At 43.2% G+C, this 13,256-nt stretch overlaps 2 pseudogenes; both read left to right on the forward strand.

Moving 5' to 3' along the window:
- Positions 1 to 5,466: 5,466 nt before the first annotated feature.
- On the forward strand, positions 5,467 to 6,575 carry LOC114701508 (annotated as a pseudogene).
- Positions 6,576 to 10,196: 3,621 nt separating this feature from the next.
- On the forward strand, positions 10,197 to 12,819 carry LOC114701509 (annotated as a pseudogene).
- The last annotated feature ends 437 nt before the right edge of the window (positions 12,820 to 13,256 follow it).

The raw sequence follows: 13,256 nt of genomic DNA on the forward strand, positions 1-13,256 counted from the left end.
ATGTAGGTTTGTCTGTCCTGGAACTCACTCTGTAGACCAGGCTGGGTTCAAACTCACAGAGATCTTCTTGTCTCTGCCCCTGCCTCCTGAATGCTGGGATCAAAGATGTGCACCACCACCACCCAGCCTCCATTTCATGTTGTGAAAACCAGCCTCTCACCAAGGCTGAGGCTCACCAATTAGCTAGACTAACTGGCCAGGAGCCCTTGCATCCTCCTGTCTTCAGGTCATCAGTGGTTGGGTTACAAAAGCATACTGCCACATTCGACCCTGTACATGGATGCAGGGGATTGGAGGAGCGGCATATCCCCAGTCCAGATAGTAATAATAACAACTTATAATGAGGAAATATAAAATTCCAGATCATACCTAGTTGAAACATTTGCTTTGCTTCTCTGTGATATCCTTGTGTACATAGTAAATTTGAATAGGTTCCTTTCTAATCTTATGTCCATTTATTTTATCAGTTCCATTATGAACAGTAACAGAAGAGTGGGAAATCTTCCCCTCTTATTAAGGATAAAGGGCATACAGGGGTGCTTTTGTTTGTAAAACTTTTTAAAATATAAAACATTTTAGAAACACATACTAAAATGTGCACCAAGGAGAGAGCCTGATAACCTGTGCATAAATAAATAGTAAGATGTAAAAAGAAATTCATATTTGGCAGAAAGTTTATGAAACACATAAGAAAATAGAGAAATTTTATTGCACATATTAATATATGAACTTTATTTTACATATATTTTTCAGCGTATGTACATAAGCACTAGTGTGTAAACCATGGTGCATGTGTGGAAGTCAGAGGACAATGTATGACAGTCAGCTCCTTCTAACCACCATGTGGATCCTGGGGACTGAACTCAGATCATCAGGCTTCACTTCTTGACTGTGGTGCAATCTCACCAGGCTCTAACATAGGAAATTTAGAATTAGTATTAGCTTCTAAATTTAGCAAGTTTTATTAAATGACCCATGTTCATTGGTGCTAATAAACTGAGGAATAGGCTATGTTTAAAGTATGTCTGAAGAAAAAGAAAAATATTTATTATGGTTTTCCACCAGCTGTACCTCATCTTTTTACAGAACAATGAATTTTAATAGAAGACAAAATATTTCAGAGTCTTGTCTAGTTTTAGATTACTCCTGTAACTGATTTCTTAATCTCTGACTCTAAAGTTCTAAAGCTACTCAGTGGAAAGCTCCACAGCATTGAGTTTCAATAACTTGGACTTATTTAAAAACATTATGCTGTTTCAACGATAATCCAAGTATGATTATCCTTAGATCTCTTCATATTTCATTATAATAAAAAAACTAAATATATACAAAATAAAACAAGATGATGTTGTGAATTTTCGTGTACCATTATTCTCCCTGGAAAATTTTTCAAAATCATTATTATCAGGAGAGATGGCTCAGCAATTAAGAGTACTGACTGCTCTTCCAAAGGACCCAGGTTCAATCCCAGCACCCACATGACAGTTCACAACTGTCTGTAACTCTAGTTCCAAGGGATCAGACACCTTCATATAGACATACATGCAGCAAAAACCCCAATGCACACTAAATAGATAGATAGATAGATAGATAGATAGATAGATAGATAGATAGACAGATCTCTAAAAATATCATTATTATTGGCTAGTTTCTATGTGACAAGAAACACTGACTTTTTTTTTTGATGTATACTTCTCTATATAACTAACCTATTGTAGAGATCTCCTCCCCAATTTTGAGCTTCATCTACATTTTAGGTGTGATCATTCTTTGTGTGTATTTTGGAGGTGGGTCCTCTGCAATGTAGGATGCTGAACACCATCTGTAAGCTCAATCCACTAGATACCAGTTACACACACATACACACACGTACGTGCACACACTAGTGTCACCTGGAGGGCAAAATTGTCCCCTTTTGCTACATTATGGTTTACTTTGCCACACATCATGATGATGTCTCCTCCCAAACTCTGAAGTATGTGTAATATGCATACTACTCAGTATGCATACTACTCAGTATGCCACAAATGCCTGGGTGCAATGATGTCCTTTGGGGCCTTAGTTTTCCCTTTTCATGGAGCCAGCAGAACTATTTTTATATGATATGATGACTCCCTTAGGAATTGCTCAGAGCTAATTGGCTTCTTGCCCTATAAGATTGCAAAGCTATCATATCTCTTATATCCTTGTTCTCTTGCTTGCTCTTTGCCATCAACATCTGGCTGTTGTCTCAGTGGATGAGAGTATTGTTCCCTGGTGATCTCAATAACTCATGGGTACCAACAAAGGAGTGAGGGACTGCAGTCTCTGAAAAAAGCTAGGACTGGGTACTTACTTTGTTGACAATCTCATGCATGGAGTGGTAGGTAGATTTTAGGTAATTTCAAGATTATGCAGTCTTGATATCACATGAGAGTTTAGGCGATGGAACCAAAGAACAAGCACATAAAAGCCAAACAAAAGAAATAATAAGTGGAATACAGAAGCTTTCAGAACATCCAAAATGAAGTGAAGTTCCTAAACACAAGCTACCTGATAATTTCTGCTTTTTAGGCTAGAGCTGTTGATGTCAGGCCAGTCTCCTTAGCTCCATCCTATCCAAGCTGTTTCTTTGGTGTGGAAATGACCTTTTCATTGTCTGTTAGTAGCAAAATCTTCAGTTTGGAACTGGAATCCCACAGGGGAAGCGGAGAGGAAGGAAGCAGAAGGGCAGGGGTTGGTCCAGTATTCTAAGAGAGAAAGCTGTCAACATCAGCAGGGTCAAAACAACCAGTTTGATAACTATGACCTTACTACAAAGCTAGATCATTGGTATTATCAGAGCCCAGATTAGAACTCTTATCTCCTATCAGTTTTTCATTGTTGGTTTCCCTTTCATTGAATTTTCCTCTTCTCTCACAACTCAATCAAGTATTAGAGCCCACTTTCTTAACTGTATATTGCTCAGAGGAAATAACGTTTGTTTGGGTTTTCTTGGTTCTTGTTCCAGTTTGGTTTTTGGTGATGGTGCACACGGAACTCAAGCTCTCACACATGTTGGACAAGTAAGTGTTCCTTTGCTAAACTCCACCCCTAGCCCCAATACTGGAATATGAACTTAGGTTTCATTACTTGGCATCATAAATTGGAGCACCTAAGTTATTCGCTATGACTCTGTTTCTTTATCAAATAAGGCTAACTGTATCTATTAGTACTGGAAATGATTCACATTGCTCGTCTTAGTCCCTGTTCTATTGCTGTGAAAAGCCACATGCTTTTTGTTGTTGTTGTTGTTGTTGTTTTGTTGTTGTTGTTGTTGTTGTTGTTGTTGTTGAGACAGAGTTTCTTGATGTAGCTTTGGAGCCTGTCCTGGAAATCGCTTTGTAGGCCAGGCTGGCCTCGAACTCACAGAGATCTGCCTGCCTCTGCCTCCTAAGTGCTGGGATTAAAGGCGTGTGCCACCACCGTCTGGCCCAAAATGCTTTTACTCCAACTTCTAAAGTCCCCATAGTCTGTCACAGTCTCAACAATGTTGCAAAGTCCAGAGTCTCTTCTGAGTTTCATGAGATCTCTTAACTGTAACTCCATGTAAAATCAAAATAAAAAAGCAGATCACCTACATCCAACATACAATGGCATAGGATGTATATTACCATTCCAAAAGGGAGGAAAGCAATCACAGTGAAGAAATATTGGACCAAAGCAAGACTAAAAAGCAGCTGGGCAAACTCCAAACTCTGCATCTCCATGTCTGATGTCAAAACCCTCTTCTGATCTCAACTCCTTTCAGCTTTGTTGACTGCAACATACTTCTTTCTCTTGGGCTGGTTCCACTCCCTGTCAGCAGCTTTCCACGGCAGGTAGCCCATGGCTCTGGCATCTCTAACACAATTCAGGCTTCACCAGCACAGCTTCACAAAATGGCCTCTCTAGGCCACCGTGCAGGGGCACCCCTGACATACTCCTGGCCTCAGCTGCTTTCCTTAGTAGTGGAGGGAGATTCCATAACCCCTTTCTTCTATACTTGACACTAAAGCCAGTATAGCTTTTTTTGGCTACCACGTGGCCAAAGCTGCCAAGTTCTGATGTTTGCAGGGACTGGAACTTGACCTGGTCAATCAGTTACATTTTTATCAGTTTTCTGTTGTTTTCTTCACTGCTTAAATGTTTCCCTGATTCATTTTATGTTTTTTTTAAAGATGTATTTATTTATTGTGTATACAGTGTTCTGTCTGCATGTATGCCTGCATGCCAAAGGAGAACACAAGATCTCATCATAGATGGTTATGAGCCACCATGTGGTTGCTGGGAATTGAACTCAGGACCTCTGGAACAGCAGCTGGTGCTCTTAACCTCTGAGCAATCTCTCCAGCCCCTCTTTGATTAATTTTCACAAGTTAGAAGCTTAGCTAGGTGGGGTCTGGCCCTGAAGTCACTATTCTCTTTATACCATTTAGCAACAGGCTTTTCTTTAAACTTTTTATCTCCTTGAGCACTGGACTTAGCTCCATTACACTTCCTGGTATTCCTTTTTCTCCTCAAACTGTATGTTTTTGTTTCTCTTGTTCCAAGTTGCTTCTTTTCATTGTAGAGCTGCATAAGTGATTACTAGCAACCATATACCATAGTCAATACTAACTAGGGTATCTTGAAATCTCCTCTGTTATTGCCATTAATTCAAACTATGGCGGGCTATTGCTGAGGCTTGACCATATAATGTTCATTGGATGAATGTGGAAGACTTTTGGACTTTGTACTAGGAAAGCAGGTAAAATACTATAAGCAAGGCTTAGTGGGCCATGCTACTAAGAGCTTGGAAGACAATAGTGCTGAGAACAATGTAGATTAGATCCAGCTCAAGAACTTGCAAAGTGGAATGATATTAACGACTGACCTAGAGACTATAATTACAATATGTTGGCAAAGAATGTGGCTGGTTTTTGCTCCTTGTCCTAAAAATATGTCTGAGGCTAAATCGAAGAGTTTTGGATTAATGGTACATGGAACTTTATTGCATGGATATACTCTGTTGTAAACTAGTTTTCGTGCACATAAACACCAAGTCAAAGATTTAAGCACAAGTAGTTTACTAAGGAAATGTACCCAGGATATACAAGGAAAGGACTGAGAAAAACAATTCTGAGGAGGGGATGGGCTATTGAAGGATATTTAAAAAGTGCCAGCCTTTTCCTGATCTCATAAATAAGATCCAGAACATAGGCTTTTCTGCCTGGCACAGTGCTGCGTTCCTGTAATCCCAGGTATGTGAGAAGCTGAGACAGGAGGATTTTGAGTTCAATATCAATCTGGTTAAGATAGTGAAACCCTGTTTTAAAAAGGGAAACAAAAATAGTCACTATAAAGAAGGCAAAGGTGGGTTACATGGGAGGGCTTAAAGGGAGGAAAGGGAAGGGGGAAATGATGTAATTATAGTCTATCTAAAAAAATAATATTAGAGTCGGCCGGGAAGGTGCTGGTTGCGGCGCCGCGGAGCGTGCTCTATGGACCATGTGCTACTCTGGATGCCTGAAGCACTTGAACTGCAGGTTGGGAAGACGTGGACACCTAAATGCTGGGCTGGATTAAGTGGCTGATGAGGATGGTGATTCAGCAAGTTGGGGTCAGCATGCAGTCGGTACTTTGGTCTGGAAAACCATATGGTTCATCTCGAAGTATCGTAAGGAAAATTGGTACCAACTTATCTCTGATTCAGTGTCCAAGAGTTCAATTTCAGCTTACCAGCCATGCCACAGAAGGGAGTCCTGCCCACCCAGGAGAGGATGTGGTGGCATCGTTTGCTGATGTTGGATGGGTAGCCACAGAAGAAGGAGAGTGCTCAACAAGACTCAGGGCAGAGGTCAGGTCCAAGTCTCCCCCCCCCCCCGAAGATGACCTTCCTTGCTTTGAGAAGCCCCCAAGCAGGCACGTTTCCTTACCAAACTTGTCTCAGGATGAGCATCCTCCAAAGACAACACTGGCCAGTGAGGAGGCCTTGCAGAAGATCTCCGCTCTTGAGAATGAGCTCGCTGCACTTCGAGCTCAGATTGCCAAGATTGTGACCCCACAGGAGCAACAGAGTCTCAGTGCAGGTCACTCAGATTCCTCCACGGTAGCACCACCACCCCCTCCTCCTCCTCCCCCACCCCTCCCCCACCGCTCCACCAAAGTATGTCTACTGTTGATCTGATTAAAGAGCGAAGAGAGCAAAGACTCGATGCTGGAAAGACTTTGGTGAAGAGCCACCCAAAGCCACCTGACATGCCAAATATGCTTGAGATCCTTAAAGACATGAACAGTGTGAAGCTACGGTCAGTCAAGAGGTCAGAGAAAGATGTCAAGCCTAGGCCAGTAGATACTACTGACCCTGCTGCCCTCATAGCAGAGGCTCTGAAAAAGAAGTTTGCTTATCGCTATCAACACAGTAGTCAAGGTGAAGTTGAAAGAGAAATTCCAAAGCCAGATTCAGAGGCCACCTCAGAGCCAGCCCTGTTTGGCCCACATATATTGAAGTCTACAGGGAAAATGAAGGCTTTAATTGACTCCTAATGGACAATGAGTTCAGAAAGACTCCTGTTTCATCTGTTGGCTTGCAGAGCTGAGTTTGACTAGTAGAAATCACCAGTATTTAGTAAATTCCTGACTGTAGTATTCATTGGTCTCTCCTTAACCTAATTAGGAGTAAGAAGTAGTGAAGCCACAGGAGTTGGGTTGACTCTCATGAGATGGTCAGTTCTAGAGCTCTCCTTAACACAATGATTATGACATGTTTTTAAATAGGTAGCCAGGCTTTATCTTCCAGCCTCAAAAGCATTTGTAGGGCTTCAGGATACAAACAGGCCATTTGTGGATGTTGCTGTGCATTCTCAATTCTTAACACTAATATCTGTGCAAATGTTTTATATGCACACATTTGGATATAAAACTTAAGTAAAAACTTGTTATGAATGGCATCAGTGAGAACACTGTTATCTTCATCTTCGAGCTGATTGGTCCGTGACAAAACAGCTGGTGTACCCTGTTATTAGAGTAGAGTACTGGAGGTTGGAATGTCCCAAACAGAACTTAGAAATGTTCTCACATTTTTTTCCTCTTGGAGCTGAGTTTACATAAGCAGTAGCAAATGTTTACTGCTGAGTTTCCATATTGCTTTCTGTTAGAGGGAAGTGAGGGCCAGGAAGGCTGCTTAAACCTCATTGCCACCCAATACTGGGAAGCAAATGTACTTCTCAAGTGGTAACAATCAAATTATTGAATTAAAATAACTTTGTAAATAAAAGCCAGAATGTATCATCTTTCTTTTCAGTTTAATGAGTGGCCTCATGAAGATGATTTATTGCTAAATTAACAATTGTCTTAGTTAAGTTTACTATTGCCATGGTGAAACACCATGAACCAAAAGTAACTTGGGGAGGAAAGGGTTTATTTCATTCACAGTTCCATAGAACAGTTCATCATCAAAAGTGGTGAGGGCAGGAACTGAACAGAACAGGAACCTGGAGGCAGGAGCTGATGTAGAGGCCATGGATGGGTGCTGCTTACTGGCTTGCTCCCCTGGCTTGCTCAGCCTACTTTCTTATAGAACCCAGGACCACCAGCCTAGGGGTGACCCCACCTACAGCAAGCTGGGCCCTCCCCATCAATCACTAATTGAGAAAATGCCCTACAACTGGATCTTACAGAGGCGTTTTCTCATTGAGGTTCCCCCCTTCCTGATGGCTCTGGCTTGTCAAGTACACACAAAACTAGCCAGCACAACAACACAAAATGTTAGCATAACTAAATTTTATACATTTTAAATACTGGTCAACATATCCTTTACAATGAAACATTACTGAATAGGTGAATAGATTCCCTTTCAGCTGTTTATCATTGGTCAGCTGATGAATTGCATTATGCAGATAAACCTTAGGTGTTACTAGAAAGTTGAAAACTGCCTTTATTATCTAGGGCTTGAAAGGACTTGTTATAATTTAAAGTACTTAATAAATTTTCATGATTTTTGTGTTTCCAATAAGCTCACCTATCTTTAATATCAGAATCTCTTACTTTGAATAAATATTTGGATTATTTAAATCTAGCAACTAGTTGTTCTTCCAAGGAGAATTAAGAGATGGGAAGTATAGATAGGTATTTTAAGTTATTGAAAATATGTGTTCTAAATCTTAAAGATTGAGCTATTTTCATAGTTTATTTAGTTTAAAATGTGGTATGTTATTGATGTATATTGTTTCTAAATGTTTTATATGGTTTGAAAACTGTCTTTTATGAGATTCAGAAAATTCACCTGACCACATATTTTGACCTAAGAAACTTATTTATTCAATAATACAATATTTATATCAGTATTGAATTTGGCTAGTATTCCAATATATGAAAGTTACTATTTTACAATAAAGCAACCTGTTGAATTTTAAAAAAATAATAATAATATTAAAAAACTAAAATTTAAATTTAAAAATATATTTACATATTTAAAGCATTTTTTTAAAGACAGCAAAGAGGGAAAATGGAAACATTGGACAAATAGAAAAAGGAGAATATAGGATTTAAAACCTTAATATAACAGAAATGTATAAAAATGTAAATATACTAAATATTCAAGTTTTAAAAACCTAGGGTATTATCTTGACTTAAAGAAGTCTGGCTATTTTTTAGAGACAGCCCTAAAGCCCAGGGACAAAAAAGTTTGCAAATAATTTGGAAAAACTTGGGGAAAGACACTAGACAAATACAATGGTCAATGAAAACAAAGCTGTGATAGGTACCTTGGTATTAGATTAAAAACTAGGGGCTAGAATGTAGCTCAAGGGTAGAGTATTTGCCTAACATGTGTTAAGCCCTAGCTTCAATCCCTGGCACAAATATCTCTCTCTCTCTCTCTCTCTCTCTCTCTCTCTCTCTCTCTCTCTCTCTCTCTCTCACACACACACACACACACACACACACACACACACGAATTAAAGAGAAAATAACTAGAAAATTCAAAGAGACTTAAGGAGGCAGCACCTCCCCTACCCCTCCTCCCCAACAACCAGGAAGCCCACCCGTCCTGGAGCTGGCCTGTGTTGTAGCTTCCACTGCACCAAGGGCTTGAGAATCCCTGTAACAGCTGCCTACAGGCATCATCCATTCTTCCTGGAGTGGCTTTGGGCAATACTGCTGTTCCAGCTGCTGCATAGACTGACCTATATCTTTCTGTCTCACAGGTATGGGAACTAACTGTGTTTTATAGGCATCATTGTAGCCATTGTTTCCACACTCCAGTTGCAAGAGATATTTCTGCAATGTTTTCTTTGGATCCTATAAAGACAATGTGCAGGGAAATCCTTCCAGAATTGGCTCTGCCCTCCCAGGCCAATTGACCAGTTTACACCTTGGTGAACAGCTCAGATCGTGACTGCTGAAGGAACTACAGCAGTTAGGGGAACAGGGAAGGATCAGAAAGCAGTGAGAAAAATGCTTGCGAAGCACATAACAGAACCAGCCAAGAGTTAAGGAGCTGTTGGAATGTCTGCTGACGCACTGCGTGAAGGTGCCAGTGCTTTGCCCTGGACACACCCTTGCCAGCCAAAACACCCTGAAGGACCTAACATCTTTTTTCTTCTTTTCATGCTGCCAGCCATGTATTCAAGTGGCAAAACCGAAGTTTCTTCCACTACTGTTTCCATTGTTTTCAACAGTACCAAAGACCGTGAAGATGCGCACACTGGACCGGTGAAAGGCAAGGACAGACAGTTCAGGGGAGTTACTTGACACCCAAGAAAGAAGCCCCAGGGTTTAATAATGGAAGATTGGGCTTTCCTGGGTGTATTTTCACCAGTCCACAAGTAACAAATCAATTGAAAAGAAAATTGTCAGAAAGCCTTTCTTCTAAAACAAAACTCGGGTTGTCCCTACAGCTCAGTCTACCTCTAAGCCTAACAAGCAGCGTTCCATCCCAGGAACACATGGTGGAAGCAGAGAATCTACTCCTGCAAGTCATTCTCTGACCTCTGACCTCCACACACTTGGCGGGGCATATGTACCCACACCCACACAAATAAATAAGTTAATTGTAAATAAATTAACTAAAATAAAACAAAACTGTTGCAGTTGTATTCAGAAGCCACTGTGGCCTTTAAAAATGGAATAACCCCCAAAGACTTCCAAGAACTTCATAAGCAAACAGAGAAGAAAAGGACCATCATTGGCAGAGAACTGATTGTTCCACTATTTTTACAGGAGGAAGACATTTCTGCCATCCATTTTGAAGGTAATGAAGAATTGAGATAACCGCTGTGATCTATGAAGATATGCACCATGGTTTCAGAATATTTTTGTTATCACCTATGGGCAGATTCCACCCTGGCTGAATCTTGACAATCCTAGAGTGGCAATAGTAACACATGCCAGGGGGGTTTTCAAAATTTAACCCACTTGCCAACTTTCAGTTCACCTGCTATTCAAAGTCATCATATCCAACACCCATCATATTCAACGACTGTCACAGACATTCGTTTAGCTGACAGTGAAAAAGCAGTCTGGCTCTCAGGATGGCGGCCAGTGTGGGTGATGAGCACAGCACAGATTGGTCTTCTCAGTATAGCACGGTGCCTGGGGCCAGCAGCGAGAATGGCATGGAGATTCCCAGGCACAAGAACCCAGAGGGGCAGAAGGGCCGCCAGCATCAGCAAAGCAGAGGCTGCCAGCCGCTCCAAAGCCAGCAGCAGTGGGTTTGTGACCAGTTCACAATATGTCTCTCAGGCAGAAGACTTAGCTTTAACAGCAGCACTACCAACGGTAGCAGCAATACAACTATGCCTATCTTTACAGCTACCACTACCCCATGAGCATGTACCACAGCTACAGCTCCCCCGTCCAAGTGTGGGGTGGCCAGCTCCTGAGGCTCAGCTACAGCCCGGCAGCTGTTGGCTTCCTAGCACCAGGGACTCTGAAGCAGCCTCCATTCCCTGGCATGGAGGAGAGTATGGCCTACTAGGCTTTCCTCAGCAGATACCTGAAGCCCAACCCCCTCAGCCCTCAAACCCTCAGCATAGGACACATGGTCCAAGCAATGGCCCTCAGCCTGGAACAGCCCCAGGCACTCAGCACAGTCAGGCAGGGGCACCTATAGGGCCACGCAGCTACAGAAAGCTTGCCATGGCCAAGAAGGGTCAGCAGCTATGGACCCACGTAAAGCCAGCCCCTTGAACTGGAGGTCTCAAGTCCAATGTCCAGAAGCGGCTCTTTGCTGTCACCAAGCAGAACTTCAGCTCCAATGCAGAGGGTCAAGAAAGCAGCTTTGGCCTCCAGCCCAACTCTGAGAAAACTCAGAACTACAGTGGTCCTTCTGGCTGGGCGGGACCCAGCGGGGGTGCTGTCTGGGAAGCCGGATGATTGGCCGCAGGATATGTGGAGCCGTGCTTCATCACCCGTGAGTCAGCCAAGGACAAGGACCGGACAGAGAAGCTGCTCAAGGAGGTGCTACAGGCCCAGCTCCAGGGTGGCTCTGCCTATACCATCGACTGGAACCATGAGCCTCTGCCTGGGCTGCCCAGAGAGCATGTGATTGAGAGGCCCAAGAAGAAGCAATGGGAGGTCTCTAGCAGCTTTCACCCTCCCGGAAGGGTAGGCTTCCAATCCCAGCGAGGGACACCTGGGGCTGGCGGTTGCTGGCTGAGCCCAGGGTAGCAGCTTTGCCAAGTTTGGCAACGGTAGCGTCTTCATGGAATACAACAGCTCTTCCTCCAGCATGGATTCATGCTCCTGCTCTTCATCCAGGTCCCCCAACTGCCACTTCTGGAGAAGTGATTCCCACTCAGTCTCTGACAGCTCCTACTCAGGGAACGAGTGTCACCCTGTAGGCCACAGGAACCCATCCCCGAAGGGTCGCGGTGGTCGCGGGGTCCACATGGATAAGGTTGAGGCAGGGAACAGCACAGAAAGAGACATGACCTAGCTCTCCGTAATCACACCATAAGAAGATGGCAGCACTGGAGGACCCAGGGCGTGAGCTTAAGAAGCAAAAGAAGACAGCCCGCTTCCAGCATGGGCACTCAGGCCACCTGCGCCTTGATCCTTTGGTGCTGCAGATGAGTAACCTGGAAAGCAGTGAAGCTGACCCTGACAGGCAGGAGCCTCAGATTGTGAGCACCTCTCCTGACATCACAAAGCACTGTCTGCATCTCACCAGTGCCCCAGACCCAACAACTATGCAACCTGTGACTGTTTTGAAGAAGTCTCTGAATGGTCAAGTCCCACAGGAAGGAGAAACAGGACTATGCCTTTGCCCGTGAAGATGAAGTCCATGTGGCAGGACCTAAGGATGCAAGGAATCCTCACCAAGTTCACTGTGGGGGTGTATGAGATGTATGCCTGCATTGCCTTGGAGAAGGGTGACCATGAAGAATTCAACCAGTGCCAGACACACAGTTCAAGTCACTGTATGTGGAAAACTTGGCAGGTAATGTGGGTGAATGTACTCCATGCCAAATCTTCGACTACATCTTTACCGAGAACTCTGGAGACAACAGTATGGAGCTGGCCTACCTCACGAGGGAGCTGAAGGCAGACCCCTGTGGGTGCCATACGTTGGCACTGAGGGCAGCCTGGGCCCTAGGGAACTACCACCTCTTCTTCCGGCTCTATTGCCATGCACCTTGTATGTCTGGCTACCTTGTGGACAAGTTTGCAGACCAGGAGCTCAGGCCACCCTAAAGGTCATGATGAAACCCTTCTGGGCTGCACTGTCTGTCTCCTACCTGCAGTCCCAGCTGGCCTTCTAAGGCTAGTAGACACGTGCTGGGTCTTCCTAGAGCCCTTGGGCCTGTCCTACATGGGCCCAGACAATTCCAGCATGGACTGCTGCCTCAGCCTGGCGCAGCTGCCAGCCTTCTGAGCACCCATCAAGAAGGATGGGATTAGGACTGTGGCCCAGAGCCTCCTTTGTGGATTTCGGTTTTTTTTTAATTTATTTATTTTTATTTTATGTGCATTGATGTTTTGCTTGCATGTATGTCTGCGTGAGGGTGTCAGATATTGGAGGTAGAGACAGTTGTGAGCTGCCATGTGGATACTGGGAATTGAACCTGGGTCCATTTGGAAGAGCAGCCAGAGCTCTTAATCACTGAGCCAGCATCCCCAACCCTGTTTCCCACCTGGGATCTGTGCGGAGATTTTTCCTATGTTTTATTTATTTATTTATTTATTTATTTATTTATTTATTTATTTATTTATTTATTTATTTATCTCAGAAGGGATAATTGGGAGTATAGTGGAAGAGGATGGGGTGGGCACTC

Source organism: Peromyscus leucopus, chromosome X, assembly GCF_004664715.2.
Source record: "Peromyscus leucopus breed LL Stock chromosome X, UCI_PerLeu_2.1, whole genome shotgun sequence".
In the NCBI taxonomy this organism is placed as follows: domain Eukaryota; kingdom Metazoa; phylum Chordata; class Mammalia; order Rodentia; family Cricetidae; genus Peromyscus; species Peromyscus leucopus.